The following is a 24,418-nucleotide window of genomic DNA, read 5'->3' on the forward strand; positions in this document are numbered from 1 at the left end:
GCTAATATTTATCTCACATTTATTCTGTGCCAGGCCCTGCGAAAACTCTTATTGGGATGATCTCACTTACACCTCGTGAAAGCTTGTGAGGATTGATACTATTACACAGTGGAGAAGATGGAGGAACAGAGAGAGAAAGGGAATGAGCCAGTCACACAGCTGATATGAAGAGGACAAGCTGAGATCGACACTCAGGAAAATGCCAGAACCAGTGCCAGTGTTCGGGCTGGGCCGTGGAGAGATCTATTCCAGATGGGGCTCTGCTGGGGCTGAAAAGTAGAAGAAGGAATCAGAGTGGGCTGCTGTGGGCAGTGAGTACTGGGAAGATACACCGAGTGGACGAAGGGGTTGAAGGGCAGTGATGATGCCTACCGACGCGGGGGATTGGAGTGTCGACTGAAGACCCTAGGAACGGAGGAGAAAGAGGACGGTATGGGAATCAGAGGGAACATCACTGGCTGAGAACAAGGACCCTTCTGGATGTTAATGTTAACTCCTGAATTTGTTCGTTCATTCATTCACTCATTCATTACTTCACAAACCATTTCCTGAGCTCCTGCTGTCTTCTAAAAGGGCTCCAAAAAGGAGCGCTCAGACTCAATCCTGCTCCCAGACATATTGTTCTACATGACTTACACAGAGATAGACTGAACCACAATTTTTGTGAATTTAATTTCTATCATTAAAAAGAAGAAGAAGAATATGACAAGAACCCAGACTTCCGGCTTCTCTGGGAAAATCACAACCCCTGCCCATGCAGGGGTCTCATTCCTGCACAAAGATAGTAGGCGATAGCAGCATTGTGGATGCCCCCTCAGACAGGGTAAGGGTCTGGGGTCTGCGCCAGCCCCATCTTCTCTATCGTACCCACACGCTGGCCTCTGCCTGGGTTCCCGCTCCCTGCACTGATGCCTGGAAATCCTCTCCAGAAGTAGGCTGGGGGAAAGTGTAGTGCTCACCTCATTTTCCCCCTTTTCTCAGGTATCAGCATCCTGCATGCCTGTTGTAGTGCATCTGAAGACCGTCACTTCCAAAGTTTTAGTTACTTAAAGTGGGAGGATAAATCCAAACCTGCTCATTCATCGTGGGCAGAACCAATTCCTAAGTCAGTCTTAATTAGTCCTTGAATGCTGTGTTCAGAGGATCGGTTCTCTTACTCGTCTGACATGTGTGTGTGTCCTGTGATGAAGAGGTTGAGGGATGCTCCCAAGGAGTTTACATCAGTGTAAAGATGTAACAACTGTTGATATCCTGACAATTACCACTATTTATGATGCTGAGGAGGTTGTTGTGAGGGTCTGGGGTCTGCACCAGCCCCATCTTCTCTATCGTACCCACACCGGAAGCCGATTGGCAGGGAACATTTACCATACCCATGTGCTGCCCTTCCCTACCCTCACATGAGCTGCGCTCCCTAATGCACAATAACTGCCTGGCCCTGGGGCATGTAAATTTGAGAACCCTGTTGCTGGAGACCCTCCAGATGCCCTCACACAAAAATGCTCTGTGGTACAGGTATTGTTTTCACCACATGACTTTGCTTTAGACAGAGTTATTCAAATAATACGTGAATAAGTGGCTGCTGTGAAAGATTCCATTAGTACATCAGTACATGGACTACACAGGTCATCACATTCCTCCACATTCTCTGCTTCCTGGGCCTACCAGTGGGGCTAGTTATAGGTGCTTCCTTGCTCCTTTCAAAAAATATTTCTCTGTATTTAAACCACACACACACACACACACACACACACACACACAGCAGGCCCCACTATGAGCATCTCCCATTTGCTTCCCCTCCCACCTAATATTAACAGCATGTCCTGAAGAAGATCCCTCTGATCAGTACACACTGGTCCCCTCATGCTGTTCCATGGCCAGTGTGTGCTCCATGGTGTAACATGAACCACTCACCGTTTGTTTACAACCCAACCATCATCGACTCTTAATGGACATGAAGAGGTTTTACACAATTGTTTGCTACTATCTTCCTTCTACACACAACTCTGTGAATGTGTGTGTTGATTATACATTTTTAAAGTGGAGCTGCTGGGTCAAAACTCAGTCATTCACCAATCATCCACTGAGCACCTACTATGTGCTGGGCACTGGGGAGACTGGCCGTACTAGACAAAAAAAAAAAGAGTCTCTGCCCTCACCGACCTAGCATTGTAAGGATTTTTCACTTTGATACATGCTGCCACGATGCTGTCCATCAGTGGTGCAGGAGAAGTAAAGCTTGTTTACTGGCTCCTCACATCACTCTTGGGGCAGACGCTCTGCTGCAGTGAACAGGATGCTTAGACCTTTGCTCCCTTCAAGATCTTCAGGGTCTGGCGATGAAGACTGTTCGTTTGGATGTGTTGGGGGGTAAGGAAGGAGGGAGGGAAGGGAAGGAACAGTTCACAAATAACGTGGTGGAGGGAGGTAGGAATCCTAGAGTCCACCACTTAGTTGTGTAGGAGGGACGCTGAGCCTGGTTAGAAATGCAAATTCTCGGGCCCCACCAAGGACCCACTGAATCAGAAACTCGGGCATGGGGGGGTAGCAATCAGTGTTTTAACAAGCCCTCCAGGTGACTGCGATGCATGCTACAGTTTCACATTCACATTAGACCCACCAGAATAACCACAGGACTGAAGTGAGAAACAGCACCCCCTCCCCCACCGCCCCGGGGTATCACCTCCTGGGGGTGTCCGGTTCACCCCTTCATTTCTACCTGGTCACATTCAGGCGGGGATGGCAACGGGGCGAGAGATTGGCTCCGGGATTGCGGGGCCAGAAAGCGTTCTGGGCGCTGATTGGTCGCCGCGAGATGGCCGGAATAAGCTCTTCCGGTGCGCAAAGCGGAGCCGGAAGTCCCGCTATTCCCTCCCCCTCCCCGCGCAAGGCGGTAGCCGAGTTGGAGTTCAGGGCGAGAGCGTGTTCGTGTGCGCGCTGGCGTTTTCAGAACGTACATTTCTCTGAGTTGGCCCACTCCAGAACTGGCTGTCCCGACGGGCATAGCTAGAAAGGGCGAGGATTCCGCTAGGGTACATGTACGGGGTAACAGAACGGTGACAGAGCCCATGGTCTTTATCTCATGTAGTCAGTGTCCTTGGGACCCCTGAGAGATGTCCCCTTTCCTAACGGAACCGAAGGCACGGTAGTCCTTTCCACCGATTACAGTCAAGGACAGAGGCCTGCCCCTCACCAGGCCTTCTGATCCCAGTCTGGAGCTTTATCCCTCCTGCCCGTTGGGAGACTGTGGCTGGCTTGCCCCACTAGGCCTATCCTGTATTACCCAGGGAGGCACAAGCAATCACAAGGCCCAGCACAGAGAAAACTTCTTGTAATGCTCCCTGTTACAGTGGTGTCACTGCATGGAGGTAACTTCCCAAGTAGGAAGACTTTTTCCCAAATCCAAGACTCCAGAGAATTGCGAGGGTTTCATCCTAACTTTGTCCTCCCTCCCTTTGGGCACCGGCCAGCAATGGTCCGCGGGCATCTACATCCGCTGTTCCCCGATCCCACCACCAAGGGGCGCGCGAAATGAAACGGTTCTGTCGTGGAACGTACCACTGAGGGGTAGAGGGAAGTCCTTCGAGTCGGGAAGGAACCATTCGGGAGGGGGCGTCCGTTCTGGAATAATCCATTGAGCTCTGTGACAACACTGAGGGTCCCCTTACACCGCGTCGGGCATCGACCACGGGTCCCAGCGGAGGCACTCAGGGCGCCGCTGGGTCCATCCCCATTGTAACCGCTCCATCTTCCCGGCACATTCGAGGCCGAGGGGACACCGGGTTCTCAGCCTGCAGCCTTCTTTTCTATCTACTCCAGGGTCACCCCTTCGTTTCTGCATGGTCACATCCAGGTGGGGAGAGCAACGGAGCAAGAGATTGGCTCCGGGATGCGTGTATGTGTGTGTGGGGCGGGGGGGGGGGGTCGAAATCGAGAAAGCGTTCTGGGCGGCGATTGGTCGCCGCGAGATAGCTGGAATAAACTCTTCCGGGGTGTCAAGCGGCGCCGGAAATCCCGCTATTCCTGCCCCTCCCTCCTCGCCTGCCCAGTTCCCATTGGCTGTCTCTCTGGGACAGGCACAGTGGTCGCCGAGTTGACGCTCAGGGTGAAAGGTGTGCGTGTGCGTGTGCGTGTGCGTGTGCGCACGCGGGCATTTTCAGAGTGTACATTTTTCTCCGAGTTTGACTACTCCAAGACTGACTATCCGTAAGGGGCTGATTAGCTGCCCGGGTCGGTGGCGAGGTTCGGCGCAGTCGCTGGCTGTGCAGGGTGACGGTGGTGGTGTCTTTCCGCGAGCTCTTACAGTCTTGTTCAGCCTTCACTCAGTCTGGAGCGTGTGGCACCGCAGGGTCAGTCGCGCAGATTCATATAATTAAGGCCAAGGAGGGGTCACCAAACTTTTTTGGTGTCTCTCCCTGGGAAGTAACGTGTGTCGTGCAGTTTGGAGATGTGTACCGCTACGTCTGACATCCCAGATGCTGTTTGAGTACATTTGGCGTCTGTGAGCATTTTGGGGAGTTTTTGGTGAATGGGATATTTTATCTGGGTGGGTTTTGTGAGCCATGGTACAAAGTCTGTAGGGATTTGTGTCCTTGTAGACCTGGGTGTGCATTTTCTGAGCTTTTGGGCATTAGAGTCACTGGGTGTTAAACCCTTATGTAGACGTCTGTACCCCAGCGTGTGAGGCCTTTGAACTGTTGTGATTCTGGGTCCCAAGGTGTGATGTCTCTGAGCTGCTTTAGGAAGGGGTTTGTCTAAAGGTGTAAAGTATCTGAGCTGTTTGGGGTCTGTGTGTCAGTAGTAAAATCTCTTACCATTTTGGCTGTGAGGTCTCTGTCCAGGAACTGAGGGAGTTGGAAACCCGGCAGGTATGATTCCGAAGCCTGGAATCCGACGTGCTGATGGTGCGTTGTTGAGGGTGTCACTTGTCTCCTGGAGTCTCAGTACGTATCATAATCAGTCAAATGGGGCCAGTGCCCACCTTGGAGGGTACCTGTGCATGTTAACAGTGTGTGTAAAGGGCCCGGCTCCCAGCTATGGTTCAGCAAATGTTTTCAGAGCGCCTGCCATGTACGTGAGTACTATTCGAGGAGTTTGTGACAGGACAAAACTGACAAAGTCTCATTTCATAGAGTTGGTCAATAAGTAAATCAAGGGTGGCAGGTGCTATGTATGAAGAAAGATAGGGCTGGACCAGGGGAAAGGGTATGTGGAGATGATGTTATTATTTTATTCAAGGTAATCAGGGAAAGTCTCCCTGAAGGATGACGAATGAGCAGAGACCTGGAGGAAGTGAGGGAGCACGCCGTGGGATTACCTGAAGGAAGAGCATTCCAGGCAGAAGGAACAGCAGGTGCCACAGTCCCGGCGGGGCAGTCTACTTGGCGTGCTCCTGGATATCAAGGAGTCCTGTGATGCACTGGGTCCAGCACGTAGCACTCATTGAAAGGTGTCTGGTGCTGCTCTCTGTGTTTGTCCCACAATCTGTGGTCATCCCCATTTCACAGATGAAGGACCCGAGGCTCCAAGATGTGCCCTGCACCTTCTCTCCTGCTTACACCTGAAATTACTGAAGAGGGGTGAAACTTTCTAGCCCATCATGAGAGACAGAGGGCCTGAGTGTAAGAGCTGCAGGGAGGACACCGTCCACACTGAATGTCAGCCAGCCAGCGGAGATCAGTTATAAAATGGGAATCATGCCCCTCATAACATTGCTACTCTTGATGGAGGGCAGGACTTAAGAATGAGAAAGGAACTGGGCAAAGGAGAGAGGCAGGAAGGGGAAGCTGGAGGACAGTGAGGAAAAAACCCACTGGCTTCATCATATTGCTTGGATTTGGCCCAGTTCACCTTGATTAACTGATATATTCACTTTTCCCCTGTCCCTACCCTTTCTTTCCCTTCCCTTCTCTTCTCTTTTGTGCCTGAGCAGTTCAGTCCTAAAGCCATTAGGTGTTGACGGGCAAGGCAAGTATATGCGTGTAGGGGCATCCCAATTTGGGAGGTCAGAGCCCAAGGTGGTAAGGAGGATATCCCTGGGGGTTCTGTGGGGAGGTGGTTAACTGGCTCAGGGATTCAGGCTTGAGTGAGGTGTGGAAGTCAAGGGCAGGGGATGGTTCAGCATAGCACGTGGGGAGGACCTCTTTGTGGAGGAGGGATGGCTTATATGCATTGGGATTTGTCAACTCAGTGAATATATAAGGATGGTGGGAGCCACGTCTGTCACTTTTGGAAGAGGGAATTTCCAATATGGAAAGGAGGTAAACTGGAACAACTTCTGAGGAGTTCTACTGGAATTAAAGGTCTCCGTGAGAACTCCTGGTTTTCAATAGATATGTGTGCATATGTGGATAGATTGATATAGAAATATATATATGTGTGTGTGTGTGTGTGTGTGTGTGTGTGTGTGATTGTGTTCACACATATATTCCAAACTTCCTGAAAACAGCAACATCCCAATGACAATAAGTACACCTACCGCTAGATCCTAGCTTCTGAATACCATTCTCCGCTAAATGCTGGGTTCCCAGGCTGAGGAGAGAAAGGATTAATGAGCCTGGCTCAACTTGTCATGTCAGTAATAAGGGAAAGTTAAGGAATGATGGGGAGATGTCAGGGGGACACAGAATATAGCTGGAGGGCTCTCCCACCGGAAAAGCTGGGGACTCTTTTATCTTTTCCAGCTTCTCTGAGGTATTATTGACATATAGCATGTAAGTTTAAGGTGCACAGTGTGATGATTTGATACACGTAGATAGGGCAAAACGATTACCACAATAAGGTTAGTTAGCACTCTATCCCCTCACAGAATTACCTTTTTAAAAATCGTGGTGATAACATTTCAGATCTACCCTCTTAGCTTTCAATATACGATACAGTTTTGTTCCTTATACTCAGCATGCTGTACATTAGATCCCCATAACTTATTCATCTTGTAGCTGGAAGTTTGTACCGTTTGACCAATATTTCCCCCAGCCCCTGGCAACCGCCATTCTAAACTCTATTTCTGTGAGTTTGACTTTTTTAGAGTCTACATATAAGTAGAACATACAGTATGTCTTTCTTTCACTTACTTCACTTAGCATAAAGCCTTCCAGGTCCATTCGTGTTGTTGCAAAAGGCAGGATTTTCTTCGTTTTTGTGGCTGAATAATATTCCGTTGTATATGTCACCACATTTTCTGTATCCATTCATCCCCTCCATGGCCACTTAGTTGCTTACATATCTTGGTTGAAGCTGCATTGTAAATTGTGACGTTGGTGTTAGTCCTCCAAGTTTGTTTTTCAAAATTATTTGGCTATTCTAGTTCCTTTGCCTTACCCCAGAAATTTTATCATCAGTTAGTCTATATGTACAAAAAAATCCTTGCCTGGATTTGTGATTGGAATTGTATGAAATTGATGGATCTATTTGGGGACTATTGACATCCTAATTATATTGAATTTCTCAACAGATGAACGCAGTATGTGTCTCCATTTTGTTAGGTCTTCTTATATTTCTTTTCCTCAGCATTTTGTAGTTTTGAGCATACAGATCCTGCTTATGTTTCGCTAGATTTTGGGGGGAAGCTATTATAAATGGTATGCACAAGTCTTTTTTTTTTAATTTCCTAATTGTTCATTGCTAGTACAGGCAAATATGCCTGATTTTTTGGTGTTGAGCTTGTATCCTGCGACCTTGTTAAACTCACTTCTTAGTTATAGGAGTTTTTGTTAATAGATTTCATGGGATTTTCTAGGTAGATAATCATGTCATTGGTGGATGGGAGCAGTTTGATTTCCTCCTTCCCAATCTCTAAACCATTTGTTTCTTTTTCTTTTCTTACTGGAGTGGCTAGGACTTCCAGTACAATGTTGACTTATAGCTATCCTCCTGGCCTGGTTCCTGATCTTAGGGAGAAAGCATTTAGTCTCTCTCCATCAAGTAGGATGGAGGGGCGGGTATTTTTGTAGATGCTCTGTGTCAGGTTAAGAAAGCTCCCTTCTACTCCTGGTTAGCTGAATGTTTTCATTATGAACGACTGTTGAATTTTGTCAGATACTTTTTCTGCATCAACAGATAACGATCATGTGGTTCTTTATCTTTGGTATGCTACTATGCTGGCTTGATTGATGTTTTAATGCTGCACCAGCTTTGCATTTCGGGGATAAACCTCACTTGGTCATGGTGTATTATTCTTTTTATATATTGAATTTGATTTGCTACTACTGTCTTTGTTTGACTTTGGTATCAGGGTAATGCTAATCTGAAAAAAGAATTCAACAAGTGTTCCCTCTCTTCTGTTTCCTTGAAGAGATTGCGTAGAATTGCTGTCATTGCTTCTTAAATGTTTGGCAGGATTTTCCAGGGGTACCATCTGGCCCTGGAGATTCCTTTTCTGTAAGTTTTTCAACTACAGACTCAATTTTAAAAATAGATGATCTGTTTCTTTTTGGCTGAGCTTTGATAGTTTGTTCCATTTCGCCTAAATTGCCAAAAGTAATTATGTAGAATTATTCATAGAATCCTTTTAATTTCTGTGGGATCTGTAACCTATTTCATTCCTGATGTTGGTAAGTTGTGTCTTTAGTTATCTTGCCTTTTTTTTTTTGTCTGTCTGGGTAGAAGTTTATGAATTTGTATTGACCTATTGAAAGAACCAGCTTTGGGTTTCGTTGATTAACTCTATTCTTTTTCTGATAACTGTTCCAATCTCTATTTCCCTTATTTGCTTGCTTTGAATTTATTTGGATTTTCTTTTTCTAGTTTCTTAAGGTGGAAGCTTTCATTATTGATTTGGGTTCTTTATTCTTTCTAATACAAGCATTTGATGCTGTACATTTACGGCTAAGCACTGCTGTACCTGCATCCTGCAGATTTTGGTAGGTTGTTTTTTCATTTTCATGTTGCTTAAATTAATTTGTAACTTTCCTTGATCCTTGCTCTTTGGTCCATGGATTATTTAGAAGTATGTGATTTAATTTCCTTGTGTTTGGAGATTCTCCTCCTAACTTTGGCTTACTTATCGGTGGTTTTTCTCTTTTGGTCAGACGACATTCTTTGTATGATTGCAGTTATCTTGCAATTGGTCATATTTGTTTTATGACCCAGGATATAGTCTACCTTGGTGAAACTTCCATATGCACTTGAAAAGAATGTGGTATATTCGGCTATTGTTATGTGGAGGGTTCTATACCTGTGAGAACATTCGGTTCACCCATGCATTCTAATTTGCTTTCTCTCCGTTCTGTGTATTACTGAGGTTGTTGAAGTCTCCAGCTGTTCTTGTAGATTTGTTTGTTTCAGTTCTTCCAGTTCTGACTTGGTCATGTATTTTGAAGCTTTGCTGTTGAGTACTGTGCAGAATAGAGTTAACATAGCAGGCCTGAGACTATAATCCTTAGAAGGGCTGGCTTGTTGGCCCTCACGTCGCGTCTGAGAACTTGGATTTCAAGAGGTTTCCCACCGTTGCCTCCTTCAGAAGTGTAGTTTACTCCTCCATCTGTCCAAACAGTATGTTTTATGCTAAACACCTGCTTTCCTCCTGGGAACCTGAAATCTTGTTATGTGCTAGGCCCCGGGTTTCTCAGGAGCTTCCCTGGTGGACAGCATTTCACAGGCGTTGTCATGATCCGTTGCCGGAGGGACAAATTGCGTGATTATCTACTAGGAAAGGACTCTTGGAAGCTTGCGCTGGTTTCCTCCGGATGTTGCCCAGTGCACCTCTCCCCCTGGATGATTTGGCTTTGTATCCTTTTGCTGCAGTAAATCTTAGCCATGAGGATGACTATGTGCTAGGTCCTTGGGGTCCTCCTAGGAATTCATCAAAAGCAAGGGTGGTCTTGGGGCATCTGAAACAGTGGTGGCAGCTGTGGATTCACTAGCGAGACTGTGACTCGCTGAAATACGGTGAAAGCCTTGTTTGAGTAAAGGGAGGATGAAGCAGTAGGGATGACGATCTTTTTGTGCTCATTGACTGTGGATGTACCCGTGCTCTGAAACAGCAGCTGAGCCACTGACTGTTGTGATAGGTGTTACTTACAGAATTTGAAAACAAAAGATCCAGATCCAGGAGAGTTAGCGCACTGCATCCTCGGCTGCTTCTGCTGTGCTGCCTGATGTGAGTGGGGTGGCGGGGGGTGGGGGTGGGGAGTGCAGCCAGCTCCTGACTTTGGTGTTTGTTATTTCCTCCAGGCCTGGGGGGAAAGGATGCAAACCTTACAAAAGGTGAACTCTGGGTCGGCCAAAAAATGTTAAAAGTTTGACTTGCTCTCTCCTACAAGCGGAAGAAAGCAAGTAAAATCAGGTTCTGGGCTGGAGAAAGCTTCAGATAAACTAGAGGCAAGAAGGGGAAAAAGGTCTGCAGGCTTTTCTTCAACTTGGCGGCGGCGGCGGCGGCGGCTGCGGCTGCTGCTGCTGCTGCTGCTGCTGCTGCTGCTGCTGCTGCTGCTGCTGCTGCAGCAGCAGCCCCTCCCAGCACTCGCGCCCGAGCTCCCCGGCCGCTGTGCGGTACCCTGGTGAGTGTCAGTTTACTGCTAGGCGTTTGAGTAAAGCGTCCCTGGGAGAGGGAAAAGGGGGAATTTTAAAAATGGCTTTGTACGTTGTGGCTGTTGCATCTGGATCTTTGAGAGAACTGAGACGAGACGTTAGGCATATGACTCTTCAGTGCAAGAGAATGAGCTTTTCCAGCCTCCTCACGGGATCAGTGAGACAGACAAAAGGACAGGAGGCTGTGTCAACCCATTTTGAAAATTTTTAAAAATTCACGATTTTGTCCTGGCCAGTTGCTAAACGTAATGTCTTTACAGTTAGATTATAAAACACGTTTTGCTATGAAAGTACTCTTGCCTACAGCCCTTCCATACAAAAGATTAGGGGGACATTAGGGGATAATTAAAGAAATGTAAGTTTTGTTGTTTGTTTTTGTGTTTTTTTTGCGGTACGCAGACCTCTCACTGTTGTGGCCTCTCCCGTTGCGGAGCACAGGCTCCGGACGCGCAGGCTCAGCGGCCATGGCCCATGGGCCCAGCCGCTCCGCGGCATGTGGGATCCTCCCGGAGCGGGGCACGAACCCGCGTCCCCTGCATCGGCAGGCGGACTCCCAACCACTGCGCCACCAGGGAAGCCCCGAAATGTAAAGTTTTGATTTCAGGATTGTACACAGTGATTGTATAACAATGGAGAACACACCACCCCTGGCACCTGGTGGGGGAAGTGTAGAGAGGGAGCGAGGGCATTAATGATCTTGTCTGTTCCTGGGAATTTTCTATGTTTCCTAAAGGAATACTCCCCATGCAGCCTTCCAAGCTGCTGTGAGCACTTTTTTTTTTCTTTTTGAATTTTACTTTATTTATTTTTTTATACAGCAGGTTCTTATTAGTTATCTATTTTATACATATTAGTGTATATATGTCAATCCCAATCCAGTGAGCACTTTGAATGCAAACTGTCTGCTGAGGCTCCAGTCACACCTGAGGGAGCTCTGACTGTGGGACCGCAGGAGTGGCCCCAGCCCCTGGATGGTGCATGCAGAGCACCTCCAGGTGTCAGCCACCCTCGGAAAGAGGATGCGCTGGGGTCCCGGACAGACAGAACTGCTTGGAACGGGCTGCCTCCAGGCAGTGCCTCTGAAACTAAGGCCTCAGATGGATTATTCAAACTGGACAGGGAGTCCTAGGGGGGCAGGTCCCTGGGTGGGAGGCCACACTGGGGCCCCAGGGAGCTGTCCTGCCTGCCTGATGTATGTCCTGCTCGGGGCAACCTAGCAGTTGTGAACCCTTTGTTTCTAGGAATACATGTATGCCTCGGAATTACCCTTCTTGTGTGTGAGCCCTGAATATCCCGACGCAGCCTCAGCCTGGACGAGTAGTGACCAGAGTATGCTGTGCCTGAATTGGTGCCTCAGGTGCCTCAGCTACAAAAGGTTCATACAAAAAACTAAGCCGTAAGGTTCCTGGCTTTCTAAGTTAGACCTTCATGGTTAATGACACCTGTATTTAAATGGCTGAGTCCTGGAACCCTAAGGGATGTAACTGACATCAGTACTGCAGTGTAGGCTGGTGTCACTGCGCTGCCTGGGTCCTAAGACCTGTGGCATTCCCCTCCCTCCCTCTGCAGACTGACATCCTTCTCGCTCGTCATTAAGACACTGGGTCCAGTCCTTCACCCGTTACGTCAGCTCCACAAGTGTGGACTGACTTTCTACCGTGTCTCAGGTCCTCTGCCCTGAGGACACCAGGATGAACGGGATGTGTTTCCAGCCTTCTGAGAAGGAGTTAAAAGTCTGGTGAGGGAGACAGACGTGGAAGCAAAACCTCGGTGCCTCAAAGACAATGGGCTTATCTGGCTTTGTTCAGCAACCCATGGCAGATCACACTATGAGCATTTCCCACGTAATTTTTCCCATCCACTAACAGCATATCCTGAAGATCCATCTAGTCAGTACAGCTGGATTCCCCTCATTCCTGTAGGCGTGTACAACCTCAGCTACCAAGCGACACTGGTGTGTTGCATCAAGCTCAAGGCCAGTAAGAGAATTGCCTTCAGTATGTGTTCTCTAAAACACTCAAGGATTCTTTGTAAGTTTCCAGAGAAAGCAACATTCAGGCTTCCCTTAATTCACGGGTAAATTACAATCATGGAAAATCCACTTTATTTAACTCTCTGCTTAAAAGTGTTTGCCTCCCTGTAACCCTCAGCCCACAGATGCCGGTAGCTCCTCCCAATCATTTCAGCACCCAGACCTACCCTCTGAAACTTCCTGTCAGCTTCCACCTACTTACCAGATGCACCATTGTGGTAGTAAACCACATAACATACTGGTTATCAACCACGAGAATAGGATTTTGTGAAGGTATCCCCAGACCTCTTATTCCCATCAAAAGGATAGGAATGATATGGTCCACGTCAGGGTTTGGTCTGGGGAAATAGCATGGCAGCATGGAGTAGGACACAGGACTCCCCAGGAAGGATTCCAGGCACCTTCCTCGTCTGTCTTGCTTTCTGTGACAAGATAATGGTTCAGGGACAGACGGGGTGTGAGGTAAGGCTTCGTTTCCAAGGTCAATCACGGCCGTGGGCATCAGTGTTTAGGACGGTTCTGTGGTCGTCGTGGCTCTTGGCTCCCGGGTCTGGGGTCCTTCTCAGAGAGAACGAGCCCTCTCCAGGCTGCGTTACCAGAGTCACGGGCCAGGCGAGGGCTTTAAGCTACTAGGGAAGGCTGTCTGCTTCGGCACGGCAGATCAGATCAGAGGAGGACAGCTGAGAGGAGAAGAGGGGAGAAGATCTCCTCAGGTCAGGGGCAGGTGTCTGATCGGTGAAGGGAAGACATTTTTCCTAAATTCTGGTTGCTCTGGGCTTGTGTGGCATGGAGGGAGTGAGGGTGCAAGAGAGAAGCAGAGGCTGACTGGAGGTGGGGAGAATAGATCATATAACCTCATATCGTCTGTGTCCCACGGCCCCCGAGAAAAGCCCAGGCCATGTGGCATCTCAAAGGTCATCTCCTCTCACCACCTCCATCCACTGGCCATGAAGAGAATGGATCTGAGATAAACTGAAGCCTCAGAGAGACAGGCCAGTGGGGTGGTGGTGTCTTCTCAGAAGATCCGCTGCCCTGCCCTTGGTTTGACTCTCACGCTGTGTCCTTTACGTTCTCTCTCCTGTGCTCTCAGGTTGGTCTTCCCAACTGTGTGTTTGTCCTGGGAAGAGTCAGTACGTTGGAGACAGTCTCGCTACCAAAGGAGTTTATTAAAGTTCCTGAGAGTTTCCCAGGCAGAGTGAAAAATCAAAGATTCTAGGGCACCGTTGTAGCCACACTAAATGAGATTCACTGAGTGCGGATCATGGAATCTGCATTTTTGTGTTGTTTTTTTTTTTTTTATAATTCCTCAGTTCTGATTGACATGGACAATTTGTCTGGGTACTACCAGAGCAGAGGAACGAACGGTCTTATTTTCGCTACTGGCAGGTTTCTCTCTCCATCGGGAGCATGTGGAGGTGACAGAGGTTTGCTGCCTTCTCTGATGCACAAACCCAAGACCTTCAGGCTAGGAGACTGACATGCTGTCTGCTGTTCTAAGGAGGCTCTCAGATCATTGTTTCCACAAAACATCCTGATTCCAATCCTGTCAAGCCTCCATCTAAAAGATTTCTGAAGAAACCAGATTTCTATTTAGTGTGCAGTTCCATGCTGTAAGGTCAATTTGTGTTATGTGTTAGCTGTTTTTCTACATATTTTGCAGTAGCCATTGGATCTTGCCCTTGACTGAATAAATACAGACCACACTTGAGTTTTCCACAATGCCTCCACAGACCTGTGGCTCCACCCCTTACTGCTGGGTGACACTGAGCGGGCTACTTAGCATCTCTGTGCCTCAATTCCTCCATTAGTAACATGGAAACACTAGTTAGGAGTAAATGTAACTACTTCTTGGGGGCAGTTTAGAGCACTGACCATGTTAAGACATGGGAAGTTGTCAGGACAGTGCTCAGCATGTGACAAGTTCCTGGTGAATTCTAGCTGTTGTCATTACTGCTGTTAATAGTGTTACCGTTCCCACATTTCCCTGGAGAGTGTTCCAGAGAAACAATGTCAAGACCACCTTTGACTCACCACATGGACTTTGCACTATCACTTCAGCCTCTCAGGGACTCAAGAACTGAATGTATGGGGCATGGGTGTGGGTATGTGTGTGTGTGTGTGTGTGTGTATATTAGCATAATGAGTATTTAACTCTCCTTATGGGGATATTGTGAAGCCTAAATACAATGCTGGGGTTTCATCAGGGGCTCGTATGGAAAAGTTTAGTGCCTATTCTCTAGGAAATTAGAAGTCTAATGACCTCTTCGTATGATTTGTATAATGATGGGAAAGTAAGTGATCACTGGACGATTGTAGTAGAACATGAGTATATACATTTTAAAAAACATTCCAGAGGGAAATTTAAAGGCCCAAGGACCTCATCATATAGCCCTTTTTTGGGGGGGGGGCATTATTTTTATGAAGCCTAATTCTCCTGTATCAAATTCTGAATATCTGAATCTTATGAAGATACAAAAGTATTAATACTCAAACTTTCATCAGTAGGACTTTATTTCTTGTGTAGTTTTCACATTGCCGGTTTTATGGTGTTTCTTATTTCTTCCACTAATATTCACGTTTTTTTAACCAAAGGGTGATGGTGTGAATATTTTCTGAGTTACATCCTGAGGAGATGGTAAACAGTGTTTTTGGATGGAGAGTCTGAGGAGGGGGGCAAAGGGGAGAGAGAGTGGAGCGGGAGTGGTTGAGGAGAAAGCAACGGGGGCAGGGAGAGAGATATGGGTACAAGCAGAAACCGAAGTGAAGAGACACAAGAATAAAAGCTCACCCTTCTGGACTGTGTTTAACTCTCTATATGTATAAGTGTAATAAGGTCTCTGAGTACTCACAGCAACATTATGAGGTAAGCATTTTTAATGTTATCATCCCTTTTTGCAGATGAGGAAGCTTGAGACACGTAGAGGTTAACGGGTGAAGGAACTTGCCCAAAGTCACCTGGCCGGCAAGAAGTGAGTCAGATTGCTACGCAGGCCTGAAAGAAACAGAGAGGTGTGGTATCTGACCCCCAAATCTGGAATACACTGCAGTGTCCAGTGTCCTCTGGATCAAAAGGCAAGTGAACATGTCCATCGGCATGAATCAGATTACCATGGATCTGTGTATGGATTGAGCATGATGTCTCCTAAGTGCATGAAAGACCACGGGGTGTCGTGTCAATATGCACACGTCACAGAGAACAGTTCCTGGTCCATATCAAGCTCTATACATGTCTTTGCTTCTACCGACATCAGTATCAGCATCCTCATCCTCATCATTATGGGAAGTAGCATAACCATACTATAATGATAAACAGAACAACAGACACAAAAGTATGAAGACATTACCTCCCCCCATCTCCTAATCTTTAAAAATGCAGAGAAAAAACCTGGAAGGCAGTAGACTACATATTAAGTGTTTTTCTCTTGAGTGTGAAATTCTAGATAATGCCCAAATAACCTTTTTTTTTTTTTTGGCGGTACACGGGCCTCTCACTGTTGTGGCCTCTCCCGTTGCGGAGCACAGGCTCCGGAGGCGCAGGCTCAGTGGCCATGGCTTATGGGCCTAGCCGCTCCACGGCATGTGGGATCTTCCCGGACTGGGGCACGAACCCGTGTCCCCTGCATCGGCAGGCGGACTCTCAACCACTGCACCACCAGGGAAGCCCCCAAATAACCTTTTAATGTGCTGTATCTTCATTGTTACGTAGCCAGTTTTTCTATTATAATTTGAAACTAGTTTTTCTGAAGACCTGTTCTCTTAGGTATCTTGACGTTTCAAGATGAAAAAAAATTGTTTTGGTATCCTTGCCAAGTGAAAACCCAGTCAGCACACTTAAGTGAGGAGTATGATCTTTGGTACAGTGGGGGGTGTGGGGCGTGGGGGGAGCAGAGAGGTCCTGATGGAAGGTTAGCTAAGTCTGCAAGCGTTGTGAAAAAGGCCACGGACGATATAAGCCCAAACCAAACAACAACTCACAGGTCCCTAGGAAGAGACTGGTGTTCTATCCACATAAGTGTCTGTATTAGGACTTCTTAGACCTTTGCTCTTTTGGCTCCCGTGGCACAGTGGGGCAGCGTGTGGCGCTTGTAACGCAGTCCTGCTTTGACCCAGGCTGTGGATGAGAGTTGCAGCCTCCCCTGCAGCACCGCCCCTTTTGTGGGCCAACTGGAGCACTTTTCTTGGTGCCTGGGAGCCTCCAGATTCAGAAGGGAAGGGAGACAGAAAATGCGTAGCTCAGTAGGTAGATCCGACCCTCCCAGATAGAGCCATGCACAGCAAGTGAGATGCAGGTGCAGCTTGGTGCAGTAACCCGTTGGGAATTAGCAGAGTTGGATTGGGTGACTCAAGGAAGAAATGTGGACGTGAATGCAAAGGGGAGGAACCACATTAAGAGGGGTAAACAGCTATAATTCCCATTTCTGTAACAGGGTAGGGTACTCCATTATTGTTGGGAGAAGGCTCCCTGGTCTGAGCTCTGGGAGGGCGTCACGGCACTTTAGTGATGAGCGTTCTGAGGAACCGCCATCAACCCTAACCAGGGGGCGCTGAGTGTCTGAAGGCAGGAAGTCTCAGTCTTTACCCCTAACAGACACAGACAGCTTCTTAGCCCTGCTGAGAGTGGTGCTGTGGCACCTGAGGGAAGCTCAAAGTTGCCCTCTAGCAAAACTACCAGTGCTCCTTATGTCCTAATCCAGGTCAGGGTGGCTGCCCAGACACTGTGCACTGATCCGGATAAGTCTGATGGGTGTGTGTGTGTGACAAACAGTGACTTTATTCATTGAATCGTTCACCAAGCTCCAACTATGGTCAAGGCACTGTGCTGGATGTCTGGGGATACATAAAAAAACAAACAAAAAAATGGTCAGCTGGGTATCTGCTCAGTCAGCTGACTGACAAGGACAAGGAGGGATCATAGATACTGAATGACAAGCCTGTGCCAGGCCTTAGAAGGAGTGAGAGGCAGGACGTGGGGGAAGAGCAGAGAGAGTCGAGGTGGAGCAAGCAAGGAACTAGGAGGACCGCGTGAGGGGCAGCTCCGAGTGAGACTGATGGCCTCACCTGGACTTGACATGGCCTTCCTAACTGAGCTCAGGTCCCTGACTCCATGGCCACCTGTGCTCTGGGCACAGCATCACAGACTCCACTAGCAGCCTGCGTTCATTCAACAGTCCATCGATTGGACACGTAGTTGCGGGGCCTACACTGGGCACCAGCCACTTGGTACTTGGGAAACATTCAGTGAACTGACCGGTGCTTTAAGGATCTTGACCCAAGTTCCACTGTGAGGCCAGAACTGTGGCTGATGGGGCAACAGAGTGACCCACACGTGTGTAATGAACGTTGCAGCCTCTTTGGTTAGGAGTTTCCGGAATTAGGGATCGTATGAAAGATGCAATGCTCCTCCCCCCACCAAAGGGAAGAGAATCTGACTCGAGATATGCCCTGTTTACTCCATTCTCCTGTGTCATTTTTAACGCAGAAATAACTGGTCCAAGAAGAGCTACCCTTTATTGACCAAGTACATTTGAGTCGAGGTCCTTCATTCACTGAGGAAACAAGTTCGAAGCACCGACCAGACACTAGGTCTCCGCTACTGGGGCCAGTTTGGGGATGCAGGGATGATGGGGGCTGCAACCTGCAAGCAGATGACTGCCCCCTGTTGTGTGAGAAAACCCATGGCAGGATTTAAATCATAGAACCCTAGGAACACAGAAGAGAGCCTCTGACCCCCTGCCATAGTGTGCGGGGTCGGGGGTGTGTGGTGTGTGGGTGTTTGGTCAGGACACACTTCTCGGGTGGGGAGGTTCTTCAGGTGGCACTTCGATCATCCACAGTTTACAGACACAAGCTGAAGAGCAGAGACATGAACATGGGTGGAGCCAGATTTCCATTCTCAGTCTGTTGGCTCCAGACCACCATGGCAGCTGGGTCAGCTCCAGAGCTGTCATGCAGCCACTACAAACACTTCCTCTGCCTCTGCTTGCCTCTCAGTTCCTTCCATCTGATAAATAGAGTGAGACTGGTGGAGATATAACTGGGGGAGGGTTGATTGCAAAGCCTCTCTGATATGGCAGAGTGCCCCCCACACACACAGGGGAGGCTGAAGTCCTGCCCGGCCGTTGGCTCTGAGGCAATCCTTTTGCGCCGGTGGACTCCAGTTTCTTGGCTGCAAGGCAGCTCCTGCGAAGGCAAACACAGAGAGCGTCTTAGAACCTTTCAGGGTGGCTTTGCCCTACTGGGTTCCTGCATTTCACAGGTGGACATGGTATTGGGACAATGATGACTTTCCTGTCACGGAACAACATCTGCATCTCGGCACCTGAATCACAAGCCAAGTGGGTTGTCGTGACCGCAAAGAAGACGGGCTTTGCAGTCGGGCAGAACTAGGGCTTGACTGCCAGATCCAGCCTTTACTGCATCAGCGACCTAACCTCTTTGAGCTTGTTTCCTCGTCTATGGAAGGCGGGGGTTGATACTTCTCTGGATCTATGGGGAATAAAACCGCATATGCCCGGCTCCCATTAGCTCAGTAACTAGGCTCCGGGTGAACCATTTTACACTGCGCCCTGTGTTAGGGACACATCAGTGTGGAGGCAAGCATGCCGGGGGCCTCTGGGCATCTACTCCATCCTCTGGCTGGGGTGGGGGTTGGGGTAGTGGCGGTGGAACTGGTGCCATTTCCATCTTTTTAATTGTCTTTACATATCAAAGGCACACACTTCATTTCATACTTAGGTGTGCTCTGCTCAGAGGAGTTGTACTGAATGAAGTCAGTCCTCACAGTTGAGTCTGTAGCAGGCAGAACCAGCAGTGGGGACACCTAAGGAGTTGCAGGAAGGTGCTGTCAGATTCCCTAAGAGGGTCCCCATACTGAGTGCGCAGCTGATCCTTGCCTCCCTGATGATCACAGGGGACTAGTAAATCACAGCCTTGCATGGGGAGGACCCGTTAATATACTTTCTCCTGTCCTAACAGAAACTCAGACTATAAACTATAGTGAAAATCTCATCAAAACAAAGTCCATGGGTAGGGCAGTTCAAAGCCTGTTCAATTTACTGGGTCACAGATACCATAAAGTGACAGATTTTTTTCCCCATTGTTCAGCTTATCCCTCCTCACTGTGAAGCAGGTGGTCACCCTGGATCCCTCTATGCTTCCAAAACTGTGGCCAAATTCCAAAGGTCATATTCAAAGGCAACAGTGGGCCCGTATAACATAAGGCGAGAGAGCTTTTCTGTCTGTATCCTGTTCTTAGCAAGGAAGCCTTTCCCAGAAAAACTCAGCCATCAGATTGCATTTCAAATCAGCTCACTGTGAACCACAGTAAAACGTGTGTCCGTGTGGGGAATTCATAATGAAATCTCCATCACCTTCCATTCGGTAAAAATATCAAATCTGGTAACTGTGACTTTTCATCCAGGTACTCCTCAGGAAAAATGGAAATTGCTCTACCCAGCCTGACAGCTGAACCTAAGAAGGAATCAGACAGATGAGGAGGGAGGAAGGGCATGTAAGATGGAGGGAACAGCACGTGTGAGGTTGTGAAATCTGTGGGTGGTGGGGGCCGGGAGCGGGGCGGGCAGGGGGGGCGAGGGAGGACGAGTGTGAGCACACCAGCCATCTGATGAACAGAAAGAGGTCTGGGTGCGCTGGAATATCAAGTGGGGCTTGGAGCGGAAGGAGGGGGTCTGGTGACGATCAGACGTTTGGGGGCAGGCAAGGCCTGCTGTGCTTAGTCCAGGAGGCTGGACATTATCCTAAGAGCAGCGGGCAGCCCCTGCAGAGTTTTGAGCAGGGCTGTCATGCCCAGGTTAGGACTTAAGAAAGCTTCCTCAGGCAGTAGGATAGACAATGCGTTGGAAAACATCAGGATTGCTGGTGGTGGTCAAGGAGAGAGATGAGGGTGACGTGGAACTCACTGTGCCGATGGAGAGAAGTGTCAGGATCTTGCTTAGAAAGACTTAGGAGGCAGAAAGGTGGGGCTTGATGACTGAGAGGGTGGTGAGAGAGAGGCAGCAGGCAAGGATGGCCTTAAGGATCTCTGGCCTAAGCAGCTGGGGAGAAGGCTGCCTTGCCCTGAGTTAGGCAACAGTAGAGGAGGTGCAGCTATGTGGGGAGGGGTTGTGGATGGGTTCAGTTTGGACTTGTTGAGTATTCCTTGCCTTTGGGGCTCAAACACGTATTACCTGAATGACTTGGGGTAGCTGACCTAACCTCTCTGTGCCCAAGATGCCTCAACTGTGATAGCAGGCTCAATGTAAAATAATCCTAGTTGATGAGGTGGGAAAGCAGAGACTACAGAGAAGCTAGGGGAGCTGCTCAGAGTCACACAGGCCGTCAGAGGAGGAGTGACCCACAAACCTAGGCATACTCGATTCAGAGCCCACACTCTTTATTTTTTTAATTAAATCCGACATACCATATTACATTAGTTTCAGGCGCACAACAAAGTGATTCCACACTTTTAAACATTAGGAAATGAATAACACGATAAGTTTGGTTACCATCTGTCACCGTACAGGCTTATTACAATATTATTGACTATATTCCGTGTATGTACATTTCATCCCCGTGACTTATTTATTTTATAACTGGAAGTGTGTACCTCCTAATCCCTTCACCTATTTTACACAACTCCCCACCCGCTCCCCCTCTGGCAACCACCAGTTTGTTCTCTGTGTCTCTAACTCTGTTTCTGTTTTGTTCCCTGTGCTCACTTGTTTTGTTTTTGAGGTTCCACATACAAATAAAACCGTGTGGTATTTGTATTTCTCTGTCTGCCTTATTTCAGTTAGCATAACACCCTCTAGGTCCATCCATGTTGTCGAAAATGGCAAGATTTCATTCTTTTTTATTGCTGAGTAATATTCCGTTGTGTATATGTATACCACTTCTTTTTTATCGATCCATCTATCAATGGGCACTTCCATATCTTGGCTAGGGTGAATAATGCTGCAGTGAACAGAGGGGTACATACAGCTTTTGTGATTAGTGTTTTTTGTTTTCTTCAGATAAATACCAAGAAGTGGAATTGGGGCTTCCCTGGTGGCGCAGTGGTTGAGAGTCCGCCTGCCGATGCAGGGGACACGGGTTCGTGCCCCGGTCCGGCAAGATCCCACATGCCGCGGAGCGGCTCGGCCCATGAGCCATGGCCGCTGAGCCTGCGCATCCGGAGCCTGTGCTCCACAACGGGAGAGGCCACAACAGTGAGAGGCCCGCGTACCGAAAAAAAAAAAAAAAAAAAAAAAGAAGTGGAATTGCTGGATCATATGGTAGTTCTAGTTTTAGGTTTTTTAGGAAACCCTCACTGTTTCCATAGTGGTTGCACCAATTTACATTCCCACCAACAGTGCATGAGGGTTTCCTTTTCTCCACATCCTCGCCCACATTGCTTACTTGTTATTGTCTTTTTGATAATAGCCACTTGACAGGTATGAGGAAGCACCTCACTGTGGTCTTGATTTTGCAATCCCTGATGATTAGTGATGTTGAGCATCTTTTCATATGCCTGTTGGCCATCTGTATTATCTTCTTTGGAAAAATGTCTATTCAGTGTTTTGCCCCACTTTTTAATCGGGCTCTTGGTTTGTTTTTTGTTTTGTTTTGATAATGAGTTCTGTGAGCCCTTTAGATGTTTTGGCTATCTACCTCTTTTCGGATATATCACTTGCTAATATCTTCTCCCATTCAGCAGGTTGCCTTTTTGTTTTGTTGCCGGTTTCCCCTGCTGTGGAAAAGCTTTTTAGTTTGATGTACTCCCGTTTGTCCATTTTTGCTTTTGCTTCCCTTGCCTGAGGAGACATATCCCAAAAATTATTGCTAAGACCAGTGTCAAAGAGCATACTTGGCTATGTTTTCTTCTAGGAGTTTTATGGTTTAAGGTCTTACAATTTAGGCTTTAATCCATTTTTTGTTTATTTTTGTATGTTGTGTAAGAAAGTGGTCCAGTTTTCCCAGAACCATTTATTGAAGAGGCAGCCTTTTCCCTAATGTATATTCTTGGCTCCTTTGTCATAGGGGTTTATTTCTGTCAGAGCCCACACTCTTAAGCATCCCCAACTGTTCTCTCCGTAAAGGCTGGGGAGAAGTGGGAAGAGCTGGTGACTTCAGTGTCCGTTCACAGCTGGTGGCACCAAGTCTGGGTAAGATACATCATTGATCCTGCCCACAATGCACTGGGGCGGGGATAACCATCCCCACCTGGCACGAGTTCACCAGGGTGGTGATGTCATGGGCTCACTCCAGCAGCCAACCCAGGTCAATCCTGCCAACCACAATCAACCATTTAGCCAATCATGAAGGTCTTCACTGTATCCGTTACATCCCCCCACTCCACGCCAGGCTGGCTGTTGAGACGGGGAGGTGAGGAGGAATTGCAGAGCCAGTCCCTGCCCTTGGGAGTTGAGTCATTAATCAGACAGAGATCTGACACCCATAGATGTGGTAGCAAGTGCATCATTGATCCCCTGTGAGGCTGGGTTGCTAGGAGACGAGAGGAGTGACAAGGATCAGGGTGGGATGAAGTGGACATGGCGGCAGGGGTGGGGGGAGCGGAGCAGGGTATGCTGGGTACTTGCCGAGGCCAGTCCCAAGTGCAGAATTACCCACAGCCTGCATGAGGGCACCTGGAGGATGGATGGGCGGGTGTAAATGAGGGAATCAGCAGCGCCACCCCATCCCCACCTCAAAGTCTGTATCCCCAACCTGTGTATTGGGTGTAGGTGGTCTGGGGGTCCCATCTGAGACAGCATACTCTCCCAAGTTACAGAGTAGGAGCCAGAATCCTGTGATGTCCAGACATGTCCAGCATGTCAAATTCTAGGCCAGAGACCGAGCCACAGGCACCAAGAGGCCAGAAAATATTGGATGGGAGTTGGCTTAAAACGCAATGGCCGGTGCTTTGCGATGACCTAGAGGGGTGGGATAGGGAGGGTGGGAGGGAGGCTTCAAGAGGGAGGGGATATGGGGACATATGTATGCATATGGCTGATTCACTTTGGTGTACAACAGAAACTAACACAGTATAGTGAAGCAATTATACTCCAATAAAGATCTATTTTAAAAAAGAAAAAACAAACCGCAATGGCCAAATAACAAATTGGAATGTACCTATAGCAAGTAAAGATATCGAATCATTCATTTAAAATCCTTCCCACAAAGGGAAGCCCTGGGCCTCCTGGTTTCACTGGTGAATTCTATCAAATGTTTAAAGAAGAAATAATATCCATCCTTCACAGACTCTTCCTGAATAGACAGGAGGGAGGAGGGAGCATTTCCTAACTCATCCTGTGAGAACAGTATTACCCCACTACCAAAGCCAGACTTGACGTCACAAGAAAGCTATAGACCAATATCTATCATGAATAGTGATACATACATCCTCAACAAAATATTAGCAAACCAAATCCAGCAACATTTGCAAAGGGCTATATGCAGGATTTATCCCAGGATTGCAATATTGGTTTAACATTCAACTTCAGTTAAGGCAAGCACCATGTTAATATAATGAAGGACAGAAACCACCTGTCACCTTGGTAGACAAAGAAAAAGCATTTGACACAATTCAAGACCCATTCATGATAAAAAAAAAAAAAAACGGTCAACCAACTCGAGATACAGGGGATCGTCCTCACTGTGCTGAAGGACATCCCCGAGAAACATCCAGCTCTCGTCCTGTCATATTTACTAGTGTTAGAATGAATGCTTTCCTCTTGAGATCCAGGCCAAGGCAAGGATGTCTGCTTCAGCCACTTCTATCCCACATTGACTGAAGGTTCTAGCCTGTGCAGCGTGCAAAACATGAACTTCTGCTTTCTGCTACAGCATGGGTGAGCCTCCAAAGCATTATGCTTAAGTGAA

The 24,418-nt window shown here is 47.9% G+C and overlaps 1 long non-coding RNA gene across 1 annotated transcript; it reads left to right on the forward strand.

The window, feature by feature from the left end:
• Window positions 1–4,133: 4,133 nt before the first annotated feature.
• Window positions 4,134–21,327, forward strand: LOC137217616 (uncharacterized). The gene is made up of 2 exons (XR_010940148.1): window positions 4,134–4,349; window positions 15,458–21,327. It is a non-coding gene; the product is annotated as an uncharacterized lncRNA (long non-coding RNA).
• The last annotated feature ends 3,091 nt before the right edge of the window (window positions 21,328–24,418 follow it).

This window comes from Pseudorca crassidens, chromosome X, assembly GCF_039906515.1.
Source record: "Pseudorca crassidens isolate mPseCra1 chromosome X, mPseCra1.hap1, whole genome shotgun sequence".
Classification (NCBI taxonomy): domain Eukaryota; kingdom Metazoa; phylum Chordata; class Mammalia; order Artiodactyla; family Delphinidae; genus Pseudorca; species Pseudorca crassidens.